The sequence below is a fragment of the Gopherus flavomarginatus genome, chromosome 6 (assembly GCF_025201925.1).
Source record: "Gopherus flavomarginatus isolate rGopFla2 chromosome 6, rGopFla2.mat.asm, whole genome shotgun sequence".
Taxonomy (NCBI): domain Eukaryota; kingdom Metazoa; phylum Chordata; order Testudines; family Testudinidae; genus Gopherus; species Gopherus flavomarginatus.
The window spans coordinates 65,895,705-65,922,298 of record NC_066622.1 but is presented as its reverse complement, the minus strand read 5'-3'; the positions used below and the strand labels follow the sequence as shown (position 1 = coordinate 65,922,298).

The window sequence follows — 26,594 nt, the reverse complement described above, 5'->3', positions numbered from 1 at the left end:
TCAGCCTGTAGTTGAACCGATCCTTGCTCCTGTCAAGCTTCCCTGTATACAGTTTCATGAGCCATGGCATTAACGAGTAAGTGGGGTCTCCAAGGATCACAATGGGCATTTCGACGTCCCCTACTGTAATCTTGAGGTCTGGGAAAAAAGTCCCAGCCTGCAGCTTCCTGAACAGGGCACTGTTCCGAAAGATGCGTGCATCATGCACCCCTCCAGGCCATCCTGTGTAAATGTCAATGAAACGCCCACGGTGACCACAAGCGCTTGGAGAACCACAGAGAAATACCCCTTCCGATTAATGTACTCGGATGCCAGGTGGGGTGGTGCCAGAATAGGAATATGCGTCCCATCTATCACCCCTCCACAGTTAGGGAAACCCATTTGTGCAAAGCCATCCAGAGTGTCCTGCACGTTCCCCAGAGTCACGGTTCTTCTTAGCAGGATGCGATTAATGGCCCTGCAAACTTGCATCAACACTATTCCAACGGTCGACTTTCCCACTCCAAACTGCTTCGCAACCGGTAGCTGTCTGGAGTTGCCATCTTCCAGATTGCAATAGCCACCCGCTTCTCCACGGATAGGGCAGCTCTCAATCTCGTGTCCTTGCGCCGCAGGGTTGGAGCAAGCTCAGCACACAGTTCCATGAAAGTGGCTTTTCTCATCCGAAAGTTCTGCAGCCACTGCTCATCATCCCAGACTTCCATGATGATGTGATCCCACCACTCAGTGCTTGTTTCCTGAGCCCAAAGGTGGCGGTCCACGGTGCTGAGCACGTCCGTTACTGCCACAAGCAATTTATTGTCACGCACGTCAGGCGAATCGATATCGTCGGACTCCTCACTGTCACTTTGGAGCTGAAGGAATAGCTCAACTGCCAAACGTGATGTGCTGGCGACATTCATCAGCAAAGTCCTCAGCAATTTGGGCTCCATTTCTAACAGAAATCACGCTGCAGACTAACAATGGCACCAAACTGCTGGCATGTGTAGTGATGCACCACGGGGCGTTGGGACAGGAAGCAAAATGACCCGCACCCTTCCGTCCCCTTCCCACAACCCACAGCGCCAAAATGGGACGAGGAACTCTGTGGGATAGCTGCCCACAATGCACCACTCCCAATAGCCCTGCAAATGCTGCAAATGTGGCCACACTGCAGCGCTGGTAGCTGTCAGTATGGCCACACTGCAGCGCTTTCCCTACACAGCTGTACGAAGACAGCTGTAACTCCCAGCGCTGTACAAATGTAAGCGTAGCCATACCCTAAGTATCCCTTAGCTACCTCACAGAGGGCTGTGTAATTTTTTTATGAAGCACTTTCAGTTTCTTGGATGTAAAGAGCTATCGAAATGCAAAATATTATGATGTACTTACATGTACTGCTTCAGAAGACCATGTTCTTCCATTCCTGTTCCTTGTCTGTTCTTATCTCTATTTGGCCTACTTTTTTTGGCTTTATTACGTTGTTTACTCTTTCACCTTTGTTTAATCTGTGGTTAGTTTTTTATTACTGAGCAGAGGCCAACTTTCCTGCTACAAAAGGAATAATTTAAATTGTTGTAAACATGAAATTTGAGTACTGGGAAAGCTTTGTCTAGAGCAGGGGTGGGCAAACTATGGCCCATGGGCCGGATCCGGTCTGTGAGCTGTTTTAAGCCAGCCTGCGAGCCGCACCATGCAGCTCAGCTCCACTCTGGTGCTCCGGCCCGGGCACTGGGTCGGGGGCTGGACCACGCTTCTCGGACCCGCTCCGGTGCTCTGGCTGGCGTGCTGGGTCGGGGGCTGGACCACGCTGCTCGGCCCCGCTCCAGTGCTCTGGCTGGCATGCTGGGTCGGGGGCCGGACCACGCTGCTCGGCCCCGCTCCAGTGCTCTGGCTGGCATGCTGGGTCAGGGGCCAGATCATTGGCTCAGCCTCGCTCTGGCCAGGTGCAGGGTCAGAGTCACACCACGTGGCTTGGTCCCACTCAGACCGGCGCACTGGGTCAGGGGCCGCACCACGCTTGAGGTAAGAGCTGCTCGGAGCCTGCACCCGTGAGCCTTTCCCATGCCCCAACACCCTGCTCTAGCCCTGATCCCCCTCCTGCTCTCCAAATCCCTTGATCCTCTCCCTAGCCCCACCTCAACTCCAATTTTATGAGCCTTCATGGCTACCGTACAATTTCTATTCCCCAGTGTGGCCATCGGGCCAAAAAGTTTGCCCACTCCTGGTCTAGAGGCTCCAATGGCTGAGGCAAGGGGCTAGGGTATCCCTTGCCCCCCCTTTTATTGGTGCTTCTGCCTGTCTGCTGTGGGGAAAGGCTGTTCAGTGGGTTTGGATTAGATGCAAAAACGATATTGAGAGAGTAAAATTCTGTGTTCCCTTGGAACAGGAAATGATATGCATAGGCTCAGACTCAGTTTCGAGTGAGAAAATGACCCTTTACCTTATAACTGCCTGATACTATGTTCATGATCCCCTTGGCTTCTCTGAGGAGCTTCAGGAAAGCAACCAAGGTGCTTCTGCCTGCTTAGATATATCCTTTCCCCAACCCACTGTCTGGAACTACAGGGCTAAACACATTCATTTATTCAGCAGTTGTGCATGTGTGTGTATATTTTCGTGTTCCCTGAAACTTTCCATCTAGAAGTTGCTGTGCTTTTAGGATATGATGACTGCACTAATGAATTCATCAATCACAATAATCTGATTAAATTGATGGGGGAGAAGGAGAGTGAGCCAGCAGATGATATAAATAGATTATTTTAAGATATAAGAGATACCCAATTAGCTACTGACTCACTCAGCATTTAAATGGAAGTGTTGCACGAGAGATTTACTGGTAACCAACACAATAAATTACACTCTTATGGTTTCTTGGCTGAGAGTGCGATATGCAGGCTGTTAGTGGGACCCATAAATAAAACAGAGTGGTGAGTTACTGTAGGGAACAGACACCAGTTCTATATTGCCCTGTTTTTATAGGCATGTGTGAAATGGGTAGGATGTTTACAAAAGGAATGGGGGTGAGGGAGACCAACATGGATGTGAAGTCTTATATCAGACACTGTGGCAGCACCCGGGGAGAAGGGTGGAGAGCACACAAGACTGTAATTGGAAAGAGTATAGAATTGTTTGCCCCTGAGGTTTTGAAGGTCAATCCTCCAGAGGACAGAGATAATAGAAAGGAAGCTTTCTGTCCGGAAAGCATATGTTTTTGTGGAGATTACACTCTGTATAGATTAGGACTTCTGGGAGGGAGGGAACGGGAAGATGTGGCTGGAACACAGGACCATCTGCCAGTAGCTTGGCATAGTCATTCCATTAATGCGAAGCTTATTAATGTGGGTCCAGCTGAGGTAGACCAAGGAGAGAGCAGTAAAGGCAGACAACTCTTACCCAGTATCCTTTAGGGAGGGGAAAGGTTTGTTTACATGCTCTGTTCTGGTAACTTGTAAGATGTGGCTTTTTTAGCAGAAGCTTTGGTTGGAAGCTTTTAGTCTTGTCCTTGTTGAATTCAGGGATGCGGAGTGGGGTTTGCTGCAGGGAGGAGACGTTTATATAACGGGTTTTGAGCAGAGCACTTGAACTGGGGAGGAGGAGCTGGGGGAAGGAAACTTGCCAGATGGTATGTGTGTGTTACGTTATTGCCTTTCCCTGTGGGATACTTCTGAACGTCAAGGTGCCCTGTATTTTCTATTCTGCCTTTGCTGTGGTAGAAGAGGGTTCAAGAAGAGGCCAGAACTTTCAGAGAACAAACAAGGGAGTCCTGTTGGGGGCTATGATGTGGATAGGGGTCAGGGGGGGCAATTAAGGGACTGGGAGCAGTGGGGGTTGGATAAGGGGCGGGGTCCTGGGGGGCGGTCGGGGCGGGGATCCTGAGAGGGGGCGATCAAGGGACAAGGAGCAGGATGGATTGGATGTGTTGGGGGTTATGAGGGGGGCAGTCAGGGGGCGAGAAGTGGGAGGGAGCAGAGAGGGGATAGGGGCCAGGCTGTTTGGGGAGGGATAGCCTTCCCTACCCAGCCCTTCATACCGTTTCGCAACCCCGATGTGGCCCTCAGCCACCCCTGTTCTAGTTGTTGGTGCCAACCCATAAAGCACTTTGTGGTTTCAGTCTTGGCTACTTGAGAGGTGACACCCCCTGCCCCTCCAGTGCTGTTGCAGTTTTAATAAGGAGAGATGCTTGAGCTAGCATTCCCTTTATTTTTGAGAGAAGAGGACGGTGGAAAAGTGTTTTCCATGAAGTATCTTAGACTCTGGAACTGTCTCCCTTCCTCAGACCATCAGAGCCTGAATTTGTTCATCTTCAGGACAGTTGCAAGTATATACTTTCCCAAGCTTTGAGTATGAGGTAGGCTGTGAGGGATGGGCTTGTCAGGGAAAGAACATTTTTATTGTATTGCTATTTTTAAGTCTGTGTTGATTTAGTCTGTATCTCTTATATATTTATTCAAACACAAGAAGCAGGTGCTTTCAAGAAATGTGAATAAATAGAAGAATGTAGTTGGAAAGTGAACTTTTTTACTCAGTCAATCAATCCCCTTGGGCCTTAAATGAAGGGAGCTAGGCTGTTCATTGGCTTTCCAAATTCTTTTTTAATTATGAATTCCAAAGAGGTGTAAGAGAATGTACAGAGTCATCTGAAATCTGATTTATTGCAGAAATGAGAATGGCTTGTGTCTGGACCAAGAGAAATAATGATCTACTTTTAAAACTTGTATACTAAGCTAAGCTTGCTTTGCCACTCGTGTAATGCAGTGTGAAACTCATGCCAATAAAATTGTTATAACAAAGCACACCATTAAGTTTATTCTCACAGCGAGCGCACCATTAGGTTTTTACGCACACACGTGCATATACATACACAATACGTTCAGGGCCTGATCCACTGCCTGTTGAAATCTGCAGAAAGAGTTCCATTGACTTTAGTGGGCATTGGCTTAGGTCCTCATTTGGCTGCAACTATGGAAAATGTTAGTGTTTTGCATCATTCTGGATACAAATTCATTTCTTTGCAGTATTTATTTCACCTACCTTAAAATGGGAACTGTACATTTTTGACAAAGTGGCCAAAATGTTGTTATATCGTTCACTGAAATGCTATTTTTACAATTTTCTACAGTAATGATACTCACCCAGTGTTTTCTAAACTGATAGCTCATGTTTTTTCTCCAGTAGTGGAAACCTGTTGGTGTCCCACAAGAGCACACTACGTCAGGGCTTTGGCCCATTCTACAAAGAAAGGAAAAGGATTTGCACTTAGTGCAGCCATAAGGGAACCTCCATCTGGCTAGATGCCTCTCTTAAAAACACAAGTGTGGTCTTCCCCAGGAAATGAGGCTCAAATAGGATTGTCTATGTAGTTGATCTCTTGGGAAGAGAGAGAGAGAGAGCGCCCATCAGTAATGTTTAAATTAAGCTGGAATATCAGCTGTCTGCTTGTAAGCCAGTGGAATTTGATCACTTGATTGACCTACTGTGAGAGGACAGAATGAAATGGAGAAAAGGAAGCAGGAAGGTAACAGAGGCCATGTCTACATCTAAAGTTTTGCAGCGCTGGTTGTTACAGCTGTATTAGTACAGCTGTATAGGGCCAGCGCTGCAGAGTGGCCACACTTACAGCAACCAGCGCTGCAAGTGGTGTTAGATGTGGCCACACTGCAGCGCTGTTGGGCGGCTTCAAGGGGGGTTCCGGGAACGCGAGAGCAAACCGGGAAAGGAGACCAGCTTCGCCGCGGTTTGCTCTCTCGTTCCCGGAGCCACCCAGCAAACCGCAGGGAAGGAGTCCTGCTTGCTCTGGGCTCCGGGAACGAGAGAGCAAACCGGGAAAGGAGACCCGCTTCGCCGCGGTTTGCTCTCTCGTTCCCGGAGCCACCCAGCAAACCGCAGGGAAGGAGACCTGCTTGCTCTGGGCTCTGGGAACGAGAGAGCAAACCGGGAAAGGAGACCCGCTTCGCCGCGGTTTGCTCTCTCGTTCCCGGAGCCCCGAGCAAGCAGGTCTCCTTCCCTGCGGTTTGCTGGGTGGCTCCGGGAACGAGAGAGCAAACCGCGGCGAAGCGGGTCTCCTTTCCCGGTTTGCTCTCTCGTTCCCGGAGCCCAGAGCAAGCAGGACTCCTTCCCTGCGGTTTGCTGGGTGGCTCCGGGAACGAGAGAGCAAACCGCGGCGAAGCGGGTCTCCTTTCCCGGTTTGCTCTCGCGTTCCCGGAGCCACCCAGCAAACCGCAGGGAAGGAGACCTGCTTGCTCTGGGCTCCGGGAACGAGAGAGCAAACCGGAAAAGGAGACCCGCTTCGCCGCGGTTTGCTCTCTCGTTCCCGGAGCCCCGAGCAAGCAGGTCTCCTTCCCTGCGGTTTGCTGGGTGGCTCCGGGAACGAGAGAGCAAACCGCGGCGAAGCGGGTCTCCTTTCCCGGTTTGCTCTCTCGTTCCCGGAGCCCAGAGCAAGCAGGACTCCTTCCCTGCGGTTTGCTGGGTGGCTCCGGGAACGAGAGAGCAAACCGCGGCGAAGCGGGTCTCCTTTCCCGGTTTGCTCTCGCGTTCCCGGAGCCACCCAGCAAACCGCAGGGAAGGAGACCTGCTTGCTCTGGGCTCCGGGAACGAGAGAGCAAACCGGGAAAGGAGACCAGCTTGATTACCAGAGGCTTCCTCCTTCCACGGAGGTCAAGAAAAGCGCTGGTAAGTGTCTACATTGGATTACCAGCGCTGGATCACCAGCGCTGGATCCTCTACACCCGAGACAAAACGGGAGTACGGCCAGCGCTGCAAACAGGGAGTTGCAGCGCTGGTGGTGCCCTGCAGATGTGTACACCTTCAAAGTTGCAGCGCTGTAACTCCCTCACCAGCGCTGCAACTTTCTGATGTAGACAAGCCCAGAGAGTTTCTACCTTGGGGGCTGAGGAGATGATGAAAAAGAAAGCAGAGAGTTTCCTTAAGTGTATTATAGCACAAAAATGCATAGTCAGTTATATGGTCCCTAAATATGCTGTAAAATTCTGTGGACTGCTTTCTCCTTCCAGTAGCACTGCACAGAACTGAGTGCCTGCATTAGGAATGTTATATGGAGCTAGTGTTGTAGTGCCTTATGTCAGTGATTCTCAAACAATGGACAACAGAGATACTTCAGTCACAGTTGTGAAGGATCTGTCAATCTTCAGTCATTGACTGCAATAAAACACTTGTGGCTGGCCCTTGTCAGCTGACTTGGGCTTGGGTGGCTAAAGTGCTTGGGCTGGAGCAGGGGAGGGTGAACTACAGCCTGTGGGCTAACTCCCGCCCATCAGGGCTTTCAATCCAGCCTGTGGGATTTCCAGCCAGTGTGGTGCAGCGGGGCTAAGTCAGGCTCCCTGTGCCGCTCCCGGAAGCGGCCAGCACCACGTCCTTGTGGCCCCTGGTGGTGGGGGTGTGTGTGTGTGTGTGTGAGGGCTCCGCAGTAGACATACTGGCTTCTTCTGGGAGCAGCGCGGGGCCAGGACAGGCAGGGAGCCGGCCTTAGTCCTGCTGCATGCTGCTGCTGGGCTCAAGCCTGCACCCCGAACCCTTCCTGCACCCCAACTGCCTGCCCTGAGCCCTATAACCCCCTGCCTCCATCCCCCTCCCACACTCCGCACCCCCTGCCACACCTCAACCCCTTGCCCTGACCCCCCGCTGCACCCCAACCCCTTGCCCTGAGCCCCTTCCTGCACACCATAGCCCACACTCACTCCCGCACCCCAACCCCTTGCCCCAGCCCTACATTCTTGGCTCTGCGTACAATTTCCCCCCCAGATGTGGCCCTTGGGCCAAATCGTTTGCCCACCCCTGGACTGGAGCCTTGGCTCTGGGACCCTTCCCCCTTGTGGGGTCTCAGAGCCTGGGCTGTAGCCCAAGCCTGAATGTCTACACTGCAATTGTATAGCCCTGCCACCCGAGCACTGTGAGCCCAAGTCAGGTGACATGGGCCAGCCATGGGTGTTTTATTGCAGCGTAGACATACCCTGAGGGTTTCCAATTCTGGAGGCTTTTTTTTTTACCAGCTAACCTCAAAAACCCTCTGCACTTCCTTGCACCTTGGGTGAACATTTTTCAGGTGCTGCTTTCCTGTAAATTCACCCACAATCAAATTGTCAGAGTCCAAAACCCACAAAGAGAAAAAAAACAGCACAGATCTAAAATGTGGGGGTGCAGCCAAACACCTGCACCAAAGGCATTAAAGGAAATTTATGTTCATATTGTCTTCTTAAGACTATCCTGGTTATTTTTTCATATAACCAAGCTGTGTAGGTGCCTCATGGAAGGTGTGAAAAGAGGAACAGCTGGTTAGGTGGTGGGATGGTCCACTCAAGGATCTCTGTCCCAAGAAGTAATCCATAATATGAATAAGTTTGGGGAACCATGCCGCTAAAGTAATGAATCTCATTTGAATGGAGCTGGGTGCCAAAGTCCTCTATATCAGCATAGGTAGAAGTCAAAAATGGTTGAGTGGTAGAGGTTTAACAGGCAACTTGGATGATTTTCCAAGAATTTTTAGAGGAAACCAGAACCTTCCTTGGTTTGACCAGTTTGATGTTTCCAGTAGGTTGCACAAGCAGCTTTAACAGTGATGCTGGCACCTCTGTCGCCAAGTATGGGATAGCTAGGAGCCTCCAGGGGAAGATGGAACAGACTGTTTAGCTCTTGTGCACTCCTTGCCATCTGATTGTGCAGCAGCAGCACCTGCGGCGTTCCGCACCAGGGGATGAGCAGTGGAGGCATTTCAGGAAGCAGCTGTAGAGAGGATCAGAGCTTTATAAAGCTGATTGGGGAGAGAAAGATCAAGTCAAGCCTGAAAGCATCAGCCTGGGTGAAAACCCAAGGATCTGTGCTTGGTTCACAGGGACTGAGGGTTGTCACAGCATGGGAAAGACAAATTGAGTAAGGAGGTTTAATTCCCCCCCCAGCAGGAACTATTTCAGCTTAATCTGTTTCTTATACTGCTTCCATTTCCTTCCTCTCCTTTATTCAGAGGTGCACCGTGCCTAACTGGCTGCTGGTGTGGAAGCAGCAAGCCCACTACCCATGTTCATATATGGAGTTTCTGTCCATTCACCCAACAGTTTGGGCCCCAGGTTTCAAATATATTGAGTTCCAAACCAAGGGTCCATTTAACCCTGGCTTTCTGCAAGTGGAGGCAAGTGCTAAATGTTGGGAGGCTGGGGGTTTTTTGAAGCACTTTCTCTTCTTGTAAAACATTTTATCCCTTCAGCTTGTTACGCTGTTGCCTTTGGAATTTTTACTATGAAGTTGATACTTGTGTACAAGGACACAGTCCTGTGAGATTTGGTAACCTTTTGGGCACTCATTGGTGCTCCCTGCACCTGGATCTCTGATTTAGACAGTGAAGTTCAGACTTCAGTGTGTAGCAATGACGACTCGCACTGTTTAAACACTTACAGTTGAATTGAACCCTGGCATAAGTGAGCACAACTCCACTGACTTCAGTGTAGAGGGTGCCCCTTTACATTTAGGCTGACCTTGCTTCTGTGATGTGGTGTTTTGTATCTTGCTTTTTTGGGGGGTACATGGTACTGTCCTTTCTGCATGAGGTAGCCTTTTGTGGGAACGAACGTCATGCTCCTTTACTGGAGAGTCCTTTGTAAAAAATTATAGCTCAAGTGTCTCCAATTCATGTTGTAGACTTCTCTGCGGGTTAAATGAGGAACTGTCTGTATGATTTAGGTCTGTCTTCCCGTCCACTTAGACACTGTCAGCTCTGGAATCTCCAGTGGAAGGCAGAGTGTGCTTCACTTTCTGATAAAGGATACAGATAAAAGGGTGCATGAGGGGCTTAATTAGGCAGTACAGTCATGATCAAATAGTGATAACGATAAATAAAAAATGCCAAGAGGGCATCATGTGGAATTAAAGTCTCTGACCTAATCAGCTACCTTTAAAGAAGGGGCGGATTGAGAGAGAGAGAGAAATGAACAAGCTTCCAGTTCTTGAAATTCCCGGTGAGAGCCTTTTGTTTCACTGCATGTAGCTTGGTATGTGCGCCAGTTTAGGTGCAAGGCTTCCACACACACAACTGTGGTGGGATTAAATTCATGTCTGTGGGAGATCAACTCATAGGGCAGTTTCCAGCTGGGCTCTCTGAAAACGAATCTTCTGCCATAAATATAGGAGAACCAATATGTGTTAAAGACACACCTGTTTTCCTAGTGTAGAAATAGCTTCAGTAACTGTCCTAGGAATGATGAAACAGCATATTGTCAAGATGAACATCTTTGGTTTCTCCGATTTGTGCCAAAGCCAGGACATTAGGCTATGTCTACAGCGCAGTGGGAGCCCCGGTTTAGTGGTACTCAAGTGAGTGGACCCTGTGTTTGATAACGCAGGGCTTGAGCATGTATACAGACTGCCAATCCTAGGTTAAGAATATTTTAACCAGAGCTCAAAATCAGGGCTCCAGAATCCACTCTGCAGTATGCAGATCCGAGTCCAACCAATTGTATCCCAGCCTTCCTAGTTCCCTCTCAAAATGTGGCGGCTCTAGCCTTTTGTTCATGGTACACTGGGAAGACTTGACTGTCCACACCACAGGTAACAGGAAGTTTGAATAGCCTGCCAACACATCTCGCTGAGCCGTCATTTTGATCTGTGTAGCATCAGCAATTGCAGCCAGCTGAATGAATTTGTCACCATTTCAAGAACTCCACTTGCTTGGGCTGTGGCTCCTGTTTCAGAACACAGGCAGAGCTTCTAGGAGATGCTGGTGGCAGTTCAGTCATGTTTCTGACCCACCAAAGGCACCTAACAGAGCTAATATTGGAGCAGGAGGAGAAGGATGCAGACATGGCTGACTCAAATTGACTGATACTGCTTGTGACACTTGGTATAGACACTGATTCCCTCTACGTAGATGGTCACTGCTGGAAAAGGACCACAAGCACAGACTGGTGGGTTCACAGCATCATGTTGGGATGACCAGCAGTGAGTCTGGAGCTTTCGTATGAAGAAAGCTACATTTCTGGAGCTTCCTGAGCAGCTTGCCCCAATGCTCCAGCATGAAGACACATGCCTGAGGGTGGCCAGGATGGTCCGGAAGTGGGTGGCTCTAACTGTCTGGTAGCTGGCTACGCCAGAGTGTTACAGGTCTGTTGCAAACCAGTTTGGTGTTGGAAAGCCAACTGTGGGTAAAGGCAATCAAGCATGTGGCTTACCCCAAGGTGGTGAGCATTAAAAATATTTCATAGAATCATAGAAGATTAGGGTTGGAAGAGACCTCAGGAGGTAATTTCTGAGGCAATGGCTGGCTGAGAGAGAATGACATTTCTAAACTGTGCTGGGGCCATTGGATGGGATTTGTGCCATAGTTTGCCCTCTTCAAGGAGCACATGAATACACAAACTGCAAAGAGTATTACTCCATTGGTATGCAGACCCTCGTTGACCAGAGAGAGCAATTTAAGAATATCAAATGTTGGCTGCACTGAAAAAGTTCAAGATGCCAGGATTCTCCACCCTTTGGGAATCTACATTCATGACCAGGGTATTCACACCACATGACATCTAAAATGGAGTTACTGTCCTGATTGTTATTCTTGGAGTCCCCGCTTACATTCTTTTGCCTTGGCTTATGAAACCATATCCTGATTTCAGAGGCCTTGGCAAAAAGCAGTTTAATTACACTCTCAGCAGGTGGAGAAGGGTGGTTGAATGTTTGTTTGGCCGATTGAAATTCCACTGGCGATGTTTACAGACCCATTTACATTCCAGTGTCATCAATGCTGTCCTCATCGCTGTTGCTTGCTGTGTTCCTCGCAGTCTTTGTGAAGCTAGAGGTGAGCCACTTCCCCCTGAATGGACCTATGACAGCAGGGGCTGCTGAATTGGTACACTCCACCAGTGCACCTACCTACCACAGCTGGAAGTATCTGCTCCCGGGCAGCAGAAATCAGGGATGGTTTGTGCTCCCACATTATGGACTTGCATGGACCAGTGGAAGAGGGAGGAATGTACCTTTCTGATTGTGCTTGTGGGGGAGGCTGGGTTGATTGCCATGCATTGTACTTTTGAATGACATGAGCATTTAAGAAATGAGGTGTGGAGGGACAGTATGGATTGATGTAAATAACTGTGGTTGATGTTTATAGCTGTATTAAAACATGGGTTTTGCACACAGCCTCCCAGTTGTCCATGATAATGTGTTTTTATGGACTGTGGTTAGAAGTATCCATAGAGGAGGGGTTCAGCACTGAGGACTGCATGGGGAAATTTGCCCTGACCAGCTGCTTATAGGGCTCAATTGTATGGGACTTCCAGCCATGGGGTTGTCTAAGCTGTTCCTGGAATTCAGGCTCGGTAACGCGGTGAGGACGTAGGCTGTGGTGTGAACCTACACTATTGCAGCCGCTGGAGATAGCAGCCGTTCAAACAGTTCTCTTTGTTGCACTTGATCTTCTTCCCTGAACTGCCGTTCCTGTTCCTGGGACTGTGAAGTGAATGCCTGCTCCTGTGCCATTGCCCTGTCCTCAAGCTGTGAAGGCAGTCTGAGCCTTTCTGCTCACCTCTCGACATGTCTTTCCTCTTGCTGCAAGTCCCGGTGTCTTTGGCACTGGACCTGCTGGTTCACTCTGTCCAGAAGATCAATCGTAAGTTCATCATCAAAAGACTTCCTCTTGAAATGGTCCACGAAGGTACAGTGAGCCAGGCTTCTGCAGTTTAGGCAAGCTATGGAGGTACTGCAGCCTGTAGAGGTCAAGGGACCTGGAATAGGATGAGACACAGGGGGTTATTGTCTTGAATAGCTCAGTGCAGGAGCACAGAAAAAAATCTTCATGGAATTTCAAGGACAGAAAATATTACATTTTGAAACTGAGATTCAGTTTATTGGCAGAGATTTGCTTCAGACCACAGAAGCTCCCTGGACACAGCCAGGTTTATCACAGTGAAAGAAGTGCTGAGAGAATGGTATGTTGAAAATCACAACTTTAAAAAAATTTCAATAAAATGGAGTTTGTGGGATCTCAGAGCCTTCTCTGTCATTTCCGGCATTGCACATTGTGGAGGGCATAACAGTTCTTGGGATGCTCAGTTGGAATAACATCTCTCTCTGCCAGGTGGGCAGAAGGAAACCAGGCATGTATGCCACCAGTATTCAAATGTGTGGCTACCCAACAGCACGTCTGCAAGTGGAGTGGGCTGGTGAGGTGGCCCTGAAATATATGCCCTTCCACAAAATATGACTACCTGTCGAGTTCCTGCTACAGGAAATGTTTGTAGCTGTCACCACCCAGGATTGGGTCAGAATTCATGGGGGACTCAACAGGATGCTGCGTGAGCATTCACATGGCTTAGCACCTCCCCCACAGTTTCCAACGGTCTTTTAAGACTGCATGCAAACACACACAATTCCACCGCCATCCCCCTTCTCCTCCTGACAAATTTCTTGACTTAATTCAAATCCCCAGTCATATTTGGGACTAATGATTTGATCACCTATGGCATGCATGGACTACATTTCGCAGAAATGGGACTAACCCTGCCCCACCCATACAGAACAATCTTTTTAGGTGGCTCATTACATTGTTGGATTGGTTCAGAGAAGGTAGTATAAGGTTCTCATTTTAACAGTGTGGAACATATTAGCACAAATATGCTCTTTCCCAGTACAAATTCTTTTTAAATGCTTGTTTTATTTTTGTGTTTTCCAGTCTCCATTTTGAATTCCATGTGGTGGGGAGGATCCGGGGGGATGTCAAGGCACTCACATGTAATCTGCCATTAGCCAATACATGCTGTCAGGGATTATAATATCTGTTCCATTTGTTCTTAAAGTTCTAAAAGTCCATCCCATTTATATATTAATAAACCCAAAAATGGAGCCAGAAACACACCAGGCTCTGCGTCAGCTTCTTCCTCTTCTGTTTCTATTGCTGATTCTGCAGCCAGCAGTTCTAGGGGGCATCAGAAAGGTCAGGATATCACCCTAGGAAAAGCTGCAGCTGCTTCTGTAGCAGAGCTCTTCTGGGACTGGTTTCATCAGCAGAATCACTTAATTTGCCTCATATACCACCTGCTGCTGGCTTCCATCGATTCCCAGGCTGACTTCTGGGGTCAGCAGGGCACCATCCCAGCTGGCCTGGTCATTGTACACCGCTGGGGCTCAGTACTCAGCACAGTCCTCAGTACTCAGTCAAACACATTATAAAATGGGGATGACGTCATGAGTTGTCAGACGTGTGGTTCTGATACTCAGTCTTGAGCCATTTAATCCGTTTTCTGTACTGCTAAATTTCCAACACCACCAGCTTCTTCTCTTTGCTGGTATGCCTGGTACTCATACCAAAATCAGCTGTTTTGCTTCCCCACACTAGAGGCCCTAGGACCCTGTGTCCAAGCCTGAGTCCAAGAGATTTGTGTGTAGATAGAAGGGGATTTAGGCTTGAGCTTGAATCTGAGTCCAGTCTCACCTTGCAGTCCATCAGTAGCATGCTGTGTTAATTAGAATGGTGTGGAAGAAGTAAAGCTGAGTAAGCCAGCAGCAGAGCTGTTTGAACAATTGGAGTGAAGTGAAAGGTGTGAGTACAAAGCTGTGCCACTTTCATCCAGTAGTTCAGACAGCACTGCAGTGCTGCCATCTTAATTATAGCAGTGCTGTCTTGAGCCTCTGCCCCATGGCAGAAATGGAACTGCCACTCTCTTCCAAGACTCTAGTGCTTGGCTCCTCACATTGTTCAGGGTCAGTCTTTGGTTACAGATGGAACAGAGGCTGAAACAAATAAAAGAGAAGAGTACTGCAACCCTAATGGGGTTTTCAGCAATCCAGGGAGATGCCTCCCCGCCAAATGTAGGAAGAGGAGAAAGGACAAGAAAAAATCCCTTGTAGTGGTTTTGGGCTATCATCTTACCCCACAACCCCGCCTTTCTTTCTATACTGTTCTCTTCTCTTGCTGTGAAGTTGGCCTGATCTTTGTTTGCTGGGCTGTGGAAGTTTTACTAACCAGAGGGCTGGTATCTGGTGTCTCTCCCCTCCCCCCACTGGTCTTGACTGCACTTGGTTTGCCTCCTTGCTTTCTGCTATAAGGAGACAGCCGGCTGCCAGTCACAGTGCTTCTTACTATAGAATGGGAGAAGAGGAGGAAAACAATCATCAGTTTTAATGCTTCCTCCTTTGCATTACTCATTTTTATGAAGTGGATCATCTGAAGGCTGCAGTCTGGCTAATGAGGACTCCAGCACAGGTGCACACAAGTACAGCCATGCTGGCTGGAACCTTGCTCAGACCCATCAGGATATAAATAGACTCATAAAAAGGAAAACAAAACAAAACATTAATTCTTCGAGAGCTTGCTCATGTCGATTCCATTCTATGTGTGCACACGCCCACGTGCCAATCATTGGAGATTTTTGCCTTAGCAGTATCTATAGGGTTGGCTGTAGCACTCCCTTGAGTGCTGCGCTCATGTGTTGGTATATTAGGCACTGCCAATCCTTAGCCCTCTCAGTTCCTTCTTACCACTCGTGACAGTTGGTCTGAGCGCCTTTTCTTGCCTGGCAAGAGCATTAGCGGTTCTTTACAGCCCATTGTCTATATTCTTTTTATATAGTTTACAGATATTTATTTAGCTATTAAATTAAGTCTTAAGTTAGTTTGGTAGTTAGAGTCCCAGCTGGGATTTTGCATGTCCCACTCTACCAGCTTCAAACCATGCTCATCATGCAACAGGTGATGCCCACGATAGATGTTTGAAGTGCTTGGGGGAGTCCCATAAAAAGGACAAGTGCAGAACCTGTAAGAACTTTCACCCTAGGACCCAAAAGGAGCAGGATATGCGTTTGAGAGGGCCCTTCTCCTGGAGGCTGTGCTTTGTCCTGCGTCAGAGCCCTCCCGCTTGGATCCCATGCCAAGCACTTTGGCTTCAGTGTGGAGTGCTCCGCCTGGCTCCGTTCCCCCTTGCCAGTGCCAAAGGAGCAGCAAAAGACAAAGAGACCCCTGCCACCGGAAGGGAAAGGGGCTCAGTTAGGCAGTCGTCAGGCTCTAAACTGGCCTTTTGAAGGTGCGCCAGGGGGCAACGCACCAGTCTACATACTGGATCCTTCTCCCAGTTTTCTGAACCATCTGTCCCACTTTTACCATGCTTGGTCCCAGATAACCTCTGATCACTGGGTCCTGCTCATGGTAGAAGTGGGATATTCTCTACAATTCTGTTCCTTCCCTCCCAACCCCTTCTCCTTCCCCTTCCCCTTCCTCATGAGCATCTCCTCATGCAGGAGGTCCAGATGCTCCTTGCCGTGGGAGCTAAGGGTCAAGGGGTTCTATTCCTGTTATTTCCTAATCCCTAAAGCCAAGTGGCATTTCAAACCCATCCTCAACCTGCGTGGCCTCAACGGATTCATGAAGAAGTTGAGGTTCCGAATGGTCTCTCTGAACAAGATTATTCCCTTTCTGTATCCAGGAGACTGGTATGCTGCCCTCAGCCTCAAGGATGCTTACTTCCACATATCTATAATTCCAGCCCACAGATGGTTCCTCAGGTTCATGGTCAACCCCAACCATTGCCAATTCACAGTCCTCCCCTTTGGCCTGTCAACAGCCCCACGAGTGTTCACCAAGTGCATGTCAGTTGTAGCTGCCTTCTTATGCCTGAGGCAGGTGCAGGTATACCTATATCTTGATAACTGGCTGCTCAAAGGACATTCCAGGGACCAAGTGGAGTGCCAAGTCAGCTTTGTAAGACCCACCTTCGACAGGTTGGGTCTTCTGCTCAGTGAGAGCAAATCAACCCTATCCCCAACGCAGAGAATAGAGTTTATTGGAGCAGTGTTAGACTTGGGCCAGGCCAGAGCATCCCTGCCGGAGGTTCGGTGTCAGACAATGACAGACATCACTCAGAGCTTCAAGTGGTACCTCATCACCACAGCAAGGGGTTGCTTTAAGCTCCTCAGCCAATATTGTGGTATGTACATATGTGGTACAACACGCAAGGCTGAGTCTCAGGCCTCTCCAAGCTTGGCTGGCATTAGCCTATCAGCTGGGGTGCAATACTCTGGACAAGGTAGTAATCCTTCCGGTGACAGTTCTCGAGTCTCTTCACGGGTGGCTCAATCCACAGGAGGTGTGTGAGGGAGTCTCCTTTAACAAGCCCCAGCCCACCGTGTCCCTGGTGACGGATGCGTCAGTGTGGGGAAGAGGCTCTCACTGGTGTAAACTCCAGACCCAAGGTCTCTGCTCGCAGGATAAGCTTTCACTCCACATCAACCTCAAAGAGTTGAAAGTGGTCCGACTGGCATGCCAAACCTTCCAGGCCCATTTGCAAGGGAACTGCATGGGGGTCATGACAGACAACACAACTGCAATGTTTTGTGTAAACAAGCAGGGTGAGGCTTGTTGCTCTCCCCTGTGTCGGGAAGCCCTCAAGCTGTGGGACTTCTGCATAGTCCATTCCATTCACCTGGAAGCATCTTACCTCCCAGGTTCTCAGAACGAGCTGGCGGACTACGTCAGCAGATCCTTCCACAGTCACGAGTGGTCTATCTGGCTGGATGTAGTGCACAACATTTTCCAAAGGTGGGGAGTTCTCCAATTCAAACTGCTCACCACAAAGAGCCATAGAAATGCCCTCGGTTCTTTTCCATCCGGAATCACAGTCCGGGCTCCCTTACAGGCGTGTTCCTCCTCCCCTGGACGGCCCATGTGTTGTATACATTCCTGCCGTATACGTTCCTTCGTCCACAAGGTCCTGCTAAAGATCCGCAGGGACAAGGCGGAGGTCATACTGGTAGCACTGGCTTGGCCTCACCAGCACTGGTATACCACGCTCCCGGAACTGTCGGTGGATGCTCCAGTCTCATTGCCCCTGTTTCCGGACCTGATTACCCAAGACCATGGTAACTTTCATCATCCTGACCTCAAGTCTCTCCACCTCACCACTTGGAAGCTTCATGGCTAAACCCAATGGAGCTCATGCTCTGAGCCAGTTAGGGAGGTCCTACCTGGTAGTAGGAAAATATCCACCAGAGCCACTTACTTGGCCAAGTCGAAAAGATTTGCAGTCTGGTGTTCTCAGGATCATGCTCCCACAACACAGGCTCAAATACCACTCATCTTAAACTACTTACCACACCTAAAACAGTAGGACCTCTCAGCATCATCTCTCAAGGTCCACCTGGCAGCCGTCTTGGCCTTCCACCTGGGTGCGGCGGGACATTCGGTCTTCGCCAACCCAATGGTCAGTCCTTTCCTGAAAGGTCTGGACAGGCTATACCTGTGTGTTAGGCAACCAATCCTGCAACCAATCTCAACCTGGTCCTGTCCAGACTAATGGGGCCCCCTTTTGAACCCCTGGTGACTTGTTCATTGCTCTACCTATCATCAAAGGTCTTCCTAGTTGCCATTACATCAGCAAGGAGAGCATAGGAGCTTAAAGCCCTAACCTTCGATCCCCCTTATACCATTTTTTATAAGGACAAGGTGCAACCCAGGCCTCATCCAGCCTTTCTCCCAAAGATTGTGTTCCAATTCCATGCCAATCAGGACGTTTTCCTACTGGTCTTTTATCCTAAGCCTCACACAGATAGCTAAGAGCAAAGGCCACATTCCTTGGAAGTTTGACAAGCACTGGCCTTTTACATGGAACGCACAATGCCTTTCCATAAGTCGAGCTGGGGATAGAATGAAGAGCCTTGAGATGTCATCACAGAAAATTTCATCATGGATCACGTCCTGTATCTGGGCATGCTACGATCTGGCAAAGGTTCCAGCCCCTGCACTAACGGCACATTCCACAAGAATGCAGGCCTCATCAGCGGCGTTCCTGGACCAGGTCCTGATCCAGGAGATCTGCAGGGTGGCGACATGGTCCTCAGTTCTCACTTTCACCTCTCATTACGCTATTACCTAGCATGCCAAAGATGATGTAGCATTCGGCAGAGTGGTGCTCCAATCAGCAATTCCACAAGCTCCGAACCCACCTCCTAGTTAGGGCTTGGGAATGACCTAATAGGAATTGACATGAGCAAGTGCTTGAAGAAGAAAAAATGGTTACCTTATTGCATCTGAGGAAGTGGGTATTCACCCACAAAAGCTCATGCTCCAAAACGTCTGTTAGTCTATAAGGTGCCACAGGATTCTTTGCTGCTTATTGCAACTGTTGTTCTTCAAGATGTGTTGTCACATCCATTCCAAAACCACCCGCCTTCCCCTCTGTTAGAGTAGCCGGCAAGAAGGAACTGAAGAGGCAGCAGGTCGGCAGAGACCTATATTCACTGCTTTGAAGGCGCCACTCTAGGGGGCTCCATAGCCGACCCGACGGGTGCTGCTAGAGGAAAAACCTTCTGATGACTGTGCACATGGCGCACACACCTTGGAATGGAAATGAGCAACACATCTCGAAGAACAACAGTTACGAGGAGGCGAGTAACCGTTTTTTTCTGAAAGCCTCCTAGAAACACTCTTTCATTCGTTCAACATGTGAATAGAGAAACCATCTCTCCCCCCGCCCCCAGAAGCTGTCAAAATAGATTTATAGCTTATCGCTGTAGAGATCAGCTATGAGTTCAAAGATATCAGGATCTCTTTTCTAGATAAGTTTGGATTAAAAAAAATGTTTGAGACTGCTTGAAGAATGCCAGACCTCTATTATGCACCCCTCCAGGTTCCCTACCATCCTCTTCTCCCTGTTCATGTGCATCTTAGCCTATTTGATTTCTGTAATTCCTGCACCTCTGATATATTATGCCTGTGTAGTGTTGCCTTGTCTTGTGTTTTGTGCTGTTTGTAAAGGTGTAAAATTGCTTAACTCTGTTGGAGAACTCGTGAAGCATGTGGTATTTGGGAACATATACAAGCCTTAGGTCATTTTCCTTTTTGTACTGTTTTTCTTTACCATAATCAATAAACCAATTAATCAGAAAAAAAAACCCTGTTGTGTTATTTGGAAGATTTTTTCTAGATTGTGATGTTCTCCTGGATCTGTTCTTTTTCTATATCTATATCTATATATATATATATATATATATATATATAGATATAGATATAAACTTCCTTTGTTCTTCAACTTGTCTTATCCTCTAACCCTTGTATATTTTTATTGTCCATCTGTTTTTTATATCTTCCTTAAACTGAGAAGACCAGAAGTGTACTTAATTTCTCTGGTGCAGTTGCTACAGGGCTCTATAAAGTGGCATTCTTACCTCTCTAGTTTTATTTGGCTTGCTTGTCCAGATTGAGGATGAAATCCTTCTGGGATCAGCTACCTGCACTTGGGCTCCCATGTGAAATCTACTCTCTGGGCCAGGTGGACCTTGTTTTATTTGATCAGTGTAAATATTAAGATTTCTATACGTAAAAAAACTTAGCACCCTTCTAGATTTCAGGAAAGCTGTTTGTATCATAGTGGTGGAGGACTGCACTGTTAGGACCACACACATTCACAGATAAGCCACACGCACTCCCCAGAGCATCTGTTGCACGCCAGCTTTGTCTCTTTTCTGGAGTAATATGCAATGTGAAACTTCTTGTGTGACTAATGTGTTGGCTTTTTAAAAATCACTAGGTAATACAAATCCATAGGGCCATTCTTTATCAAGTGCCCACAGCACATATCTACTGACTAACAAGAACCTTTGAGCTTCTGCTTGGAATAGGCAATTTGGCCAAGTTTCTGTTAACTGCGAGAGCTCTCTGTCTGTTGTTTGTGCTATTGAATTGATAACTTAACCCAAACACAAGAAGAGATGTGCTTAATGGCAGTATTTACCTGCTTTCCAAAATGACTTGTCAAAATGTGTACTGAGCAGGTGTCGTCTTGTTGTTACACTGGTGAACTTCCTAGGGCCTCCAGGAGGGAGTGAGTTGCTACTTCCTCTCCTGAGAGTTTGGAAGCTGTTGTCTATCTGCTATTATTAGTTCTGGTAGCACTGAATATACTTTAGGGGCTTTCAAAAACACTCCAGCAGTATGGTCCCTGCTCACAATCTAAAGCCAGGCAGATGAGCGCACCAAGAGAAGGGGGCAAGGGAACAATGATAAATAATTTATTCACGAGTCAAGTCAGTTCTCTGCAAGTAGCATGGCAGAAGGTAATCTTCTGATGCTCTTAATAACACGCTCAGTCATAAAGCTCATTAAAAGGGAAAGTTTACAGGAAAACCCAGGTTTGATCAACTCTGAGACTTGGTCTACACTTAAAACTTAAGTTGACATAGCTACGGTGTTAAAGTGTGTGAAAAAAATCCACATCCTTGAGTGCCATCAATAGGCCGACCTAACACGCAGTGTAGATGCAACTAGGACGATGGAAAAATGCTGCTATAGCATCTGCAGTGTAGATATGGCCTGAGAGTATTCCAGCAGTGAAATAGCCCATCACTTTGATCACATTACTCCTCTCTCAATCTTGTTACTGGCTACCCATTCACTATCACATCACCACCTTCCATGTAACTCTGCCCTTCCCCATCTATCCTGCTTCGTCAAGCTTCACGTTACCGCTTTCACCTCTATTCTGCACATCTTTCCAATGTTGCCTGCCAGCTTGTCAGCTTCTCGTGTAATTCCCTCCATGCCTCTTTCACATGCCCCCCATGCATGGTGCAAGTTCCCTGCTCTCATCTCTGAGGCCTCTACAGTGATCACAATTGAATCCCCCTTGCCAATACACTTTCCATCTTCTGGACATCTCCTGGGGGAAGGAGGGAAGGTGTGTTGTATTGAGATGTCTTCACAGAATGTGGGGGACAGAGTAAGAAGGGGGTTGTGACATGGAGGAAGGAGGCAATTTACATTGTTAGTGAGCTTTGTTTTAGCATTTGCACATGCCAGAGAGTCACTTTTTAAAATAAGTTGAAAAATAAACTATAATCTCAGCATGTGTCATCTGCTGCTATGATCCACTCTGGAGCATGATGGCGATGCCCTTGGCTGCTGGCTGACTCTCCGAGCCTCATATACTGCCAGAGAGTTAGATTCCACTCCCTTTAGCATTTTGAAATGTTAATTGTTCATAGAACACGAGAAGTGCTAGAGTGGATTAGACTGGGGATCCAGCTAGTCGGGATCCTGCCTCTGAAGCCAGTAGCAGTGCTTCGGAGGAAGACGCCTGCATCCTAATCTCCTGGAGGTAGGGACTATCATTTGCTTTGTGACTGTGCAGTGCCTCCTACAGAGGGCCCTGACATGGCAGAGGCCTCTTGGCAGTACTGCAGTATCAATGTCAATAATATTGATTATTAGAGGAGGCTGTAATGCCCTTTCCAGAAACATGCTGCGTAGAAGTCCCAAGGCAAGAGCCAGCCTAATAAAGGTAGATGCACTTGGTCTGTTGCAAGTCTGATTGCTTATTTGTTTACTAATTGGCTTTAGAGATATTAAATAGATATTAGATATTAAAGTTTATTTAACACCTCCATTGGGCTGGTCAGCACCAAGGGCAGAGCTTCTGCTTTAGTCTGGAATCAGTACCTAGTGGAAAGCACATCTTTTCAGCACAGCGCCCCTCAGCTCTTGATGCCCTGTTGAAGTAGGAGCCCTTGCTCTAGGAAGGCTGGGTGGCCAGCAGCTGCAGTAAATAACCCTGCTCCCTCTCTGCTTGAGTTACTCTGGCTATTGCTACACTACAGAGCTTACAGCAGTGCAGCTGCAGTGCTGCTAGTGCAGACGCTGTAAGCTGAATGGAGAGAGTTCTCCTGTCGACTTAGGCCTTGTCTACATTGTAAAGTTTTGTCAACAAAAGTTATGTTGACACTCAAACCACTATTCTTAAAATCGGTATTGCATGTTCACACTCACTGCCTCTGTCGGTAGAGTGTGTCCACATGTGGGGCACTAGCATCGACAGTGTGAGCAATGCACTATGGGTACCTATCCCACAGTCCAGCTTGACATCTTCTGCCACTAGGTCTTGTGGGAAGGTGGAGCGGATCAATGCATTGCTTTCTGTCCCAGCGTTCCATGGGCTTCCAGCTTTCTTTTGCGACATTTTTCAACAGCCCTTGTTTGCTGTTCACCCTGCCATCTCTGTGTGAAGAGATGGATCCTGCACTGTTCTCCTGTGCTTTGATAGCTCATGAAAACTTTGCGGATGTCTATGCAGTTAATCGCAAAATTCTTAACTGAAGAAGACTCCTAGTTGCCTGACATTCTGTGTGATATGGATAGGAGTAATTTTAGATTGCTTTTGGCATTCACAGAGCAGGTGCATAGGGTGGATTGTCACTTTTGGGCCCGGGAAACAAGCACAGAATGGTGGGATCATATCCACATGCAGGTGTGGGATGGTGAGCAGTGGCTACAGAGCTTTTGGATGTGGAAAGCCACCTTCCTGGAACTATGTGTGGAGCTCACCCCAGCACTGCGGCTCAAGGACACCAGAATGAGAGCTGCTCTGTTGGTAGAGAAGCGTGTGGCAATGGCTGTGTGGAAACTGGCGACTCCACACTGCTACTGGTTGGTTGCAAATCAATTTGGAGTGGGGAAGTCGACCGTTGGGGGTGCGTTAATGCAAGTGTGCAGGGCAATAAATCGCATCCTGCTGTGAAGGACTCTGGGAAATGTGCTTGAAATAGTGGACGGCCTTGCAGAAATGGGCTTCCCTAACTGTGGAGGGGTGATAGATGGCACACCCGTTCCAATTTTGGCACCAGACACCTTGCGACGCAGTACATCAACAGGAAGGGGTACCTCTCCATGGTGTTGCAGGTGCTTGTGGATCACCATGGGCATTTCACTGACATCAATGCAGGGGAGGTCTGAGGAGGTGCATGACGCATGCATCTTCAGGAACACCGACCTGTGTAGAAAACTGCAAGCAGGGACTTTCTTTCCAGACCAGAAGATTACAGTGGGGGATGTTGAAATGCCCATAGTGATCCTGGGAGACCCGGTGTACCCCTTACAGTCATGGCTCATGAAGCCTTACACGGGAAACCTGGACAGCAATAAGGAGCAGTTCAGCAACAGGCTGAGTAGGTGCCGGATGACAGTTGAATGTGCCTTTGACAGATTAAAGGTGCGCTGGTGACACCTTTATGGCAGGTTAGACCTCGGTGCGGATAATATTCCCATGGTCATAGCTGCATGTTGTAGGTTGCATAATCTTTGTGATGCTAAAGGTGAAAGGTTTGCTCAGAGCTGGAATATTGAGGCAGACCGCTTGGCTGCTGATTTTGAGCAGCCAGATACCAGGGCTATCAGATGGGCCCAGAGGAGGGCAATTCGAATCAGGGAGAGTTTGAGGCAACACTTTGAAAATGAGAACCAGTAATGTACATCTCTGTGATTGCTGCTGCAATGTTACATTACATATAGTTTTTCTAGGAAGCAATGGTGACATCTGGGGCCTTACATTCAGTAAGCAAATGATTAAACTGCCTGTGTATGTATTGGTAGTGCCTGCTTTCTCCATTTGTAGGAAACAAATAAAGATGTTACCATTCAAAAACTTAGCTTTTATTGCACAAGAAACAACACTCACATACACAGAGATGCTTGGTGGGAAAGGAGGTACCAGTGGAGGGAAGACTTTCAGAGCAGTGTGTAGGTCCAGTTATGATTGTGAAAGTTGTCCGAAGGAGTGGGATGATAGGGAAACTGAGAAGTCCCAGAAAGCGGAAAGGACTGTGTGAGTGGAGTTTGGAAGCATATAGAAAAGAATTCTGAATGTGCTGCAGGGAAAGGGAGGCACGCATTTGCTCAGTCTGCAGCATTATTAAGGACTTCAGCATCTGCGTTTGCTCCTCCATGACTTCAATCGTCTGCTCAGTAGCATCCTTAACAAACTCCTGGTTTTCTTTTCTGCCCTGTCTTTCAGCTTCCCTCCACTCCTTGTGTTCTCTTTTCTGTTCATTGGAGAAGTGCAGTATGTCCCGGAACATGTCGTCTTTGCTCCATCTTGGGTGCTTTCTTATCTAGTGGAGATGGTTGGCTGGTGTGTGTGGGTGTTCCTGAAGGCCACATCTGCCGAAGCAGAAGGAACAATGCACAGAAGCATGATTAAGTTCACACACAACATTGAAACATTTCAGTAAAATACACCTTTTGTAACATAACAATCACTTTCTCACTCACCCTCGACAAGCACACATCTCTGTGAACATTCAAAGCATGGTGAGTGTTGGTGGCGGGGGTGCTCTACATGGGGAAAAGAGCACTCACTTTGCAAGCGTTGCATTTAAGCTGAGTAGGGGAAAAAATGGAAAGTTCTCTCACACTTTTTCACAGGCGGGGTCATTGTAGCAGATATGTCACTGCTGAGGGTAAGCAGATAAATGAGGGTACATCTACTGTATGCTTGTGGCTTCCGCTCTGGTCCCTATGCTACTTGTCTGTGTGCTGCTTTGGTCCCTGCACAAGTGATTGCTGAATGATGCAGGACAATTTCCTGCAATGGGGGAAGGAACAAAGCAGCTCTGCCAAGGAACCTTCAGCAGAGGATTGCTGAGTACCTCCAGGAAACTTTTCTAGAGATCTCTATGGAGCAGGGGTTCTCAAACTGGGGGTCAGGACCCCTCTGGGGGTCACGAGGTTATTACATGAGAGGTCACGAGCTGTCAACCTCCATCCCAAACCCGGCTTTGCCTCCAGCATTTATAATGGTGTTAAATATATAAAAAAGTGTTTTTAATGTATAGGGGGGTGGTGCACTCAGAGGCTTGCTGTGTGAAAGGGGTCACCAGTACAAAAGTCTGGAGGATTCCTGTGAGATCTCAGTGTGCATCAACACCCTATTCTGCCCTACTGATTAGCTACACAGGGAAATATCCAGCTCACAGAAACACAGATAGCTTTCCACATTTCTAGACCCTGAACTCACCTGTACATTACATAAACCACAGCCACTTACCAGGTGTCTCCTCTACTGCATCTTGCTTGCCAGAGAGCAACTGCTGAGACTAGCTAGACACTTACGGAATGCTGAACAATTCCTGGCTGCCTGTCCCACCAGGTGACCCCGCCAGGAGCTCCACTTCGTTGTCTGACTCCACCTCTTCATCAATGACTTTGTGCTCCGGGTTAGGTCCTCTTTCCGCTGGGTCCAGGCCAGCCAAAGTATCCATGGGTCTCTTGGCATTGGAAGAGGGGTTGCCACTGAGGATAGCATCCAGCTCCTTATAGAACTTGCAGGTCTTAAGTGCAGCACCGGAGCGACGTTTTGCCTCCCTCGCCTTATGGTACGCCTGCCTCAGCTCCTTTTATCTTCTCTCTGCACTACAGTGTGTCACGATCATAGCCCTTTTTGCGCAAGCCTCAAGAAATCTGCCCATAGGTATCAAAATTCCTACAGCTCAAGCTAGGACTGCACAGACTTCTCTCTCCAAATACTGAGCAGCTCCAGTGATCTGCAGTGGTACAAGCGAGAGAGCATTTGGTGCGATAACCTGCCATGGTCACCTGGGAAGATGCGATGAGCCAACAGGAAATGGAATTTCAAAAATTCCTGGGGCTTCTAAGGGGGAGGGTGGAGGGTGGATGGTTGTTTACCCGGCTGCAGGGCAGCGGAGTTCAGACTGCTGACCAGAATGGTCAGGATGGGCATTGTGGGACGCCTGGAGGCCAATTAAAGTGATTAAATCAAGTGTGGTGTCTACACTGGCACTTTGGCGACAAAAATTTTGCACGGAAAGCCTTATGTGTCTCGTCGAGGTGGTTTTATTTTGTCACCA

General features: G+C 48.2%; 1 protein-coding gene across 9 annotated transcripts in view; it reads left to right on the top strand.

Moving 5' to 3' along the window:
• NDST2 (N-deacetylase and N-sulfotransferase 2) overlaps positions 1-26,594 on the top strand; it is a 240,805-nt gene that overhangs the window by 131,445 nt on the left and 82,766 nt on the right. The window lies entirely within an intron of this gene.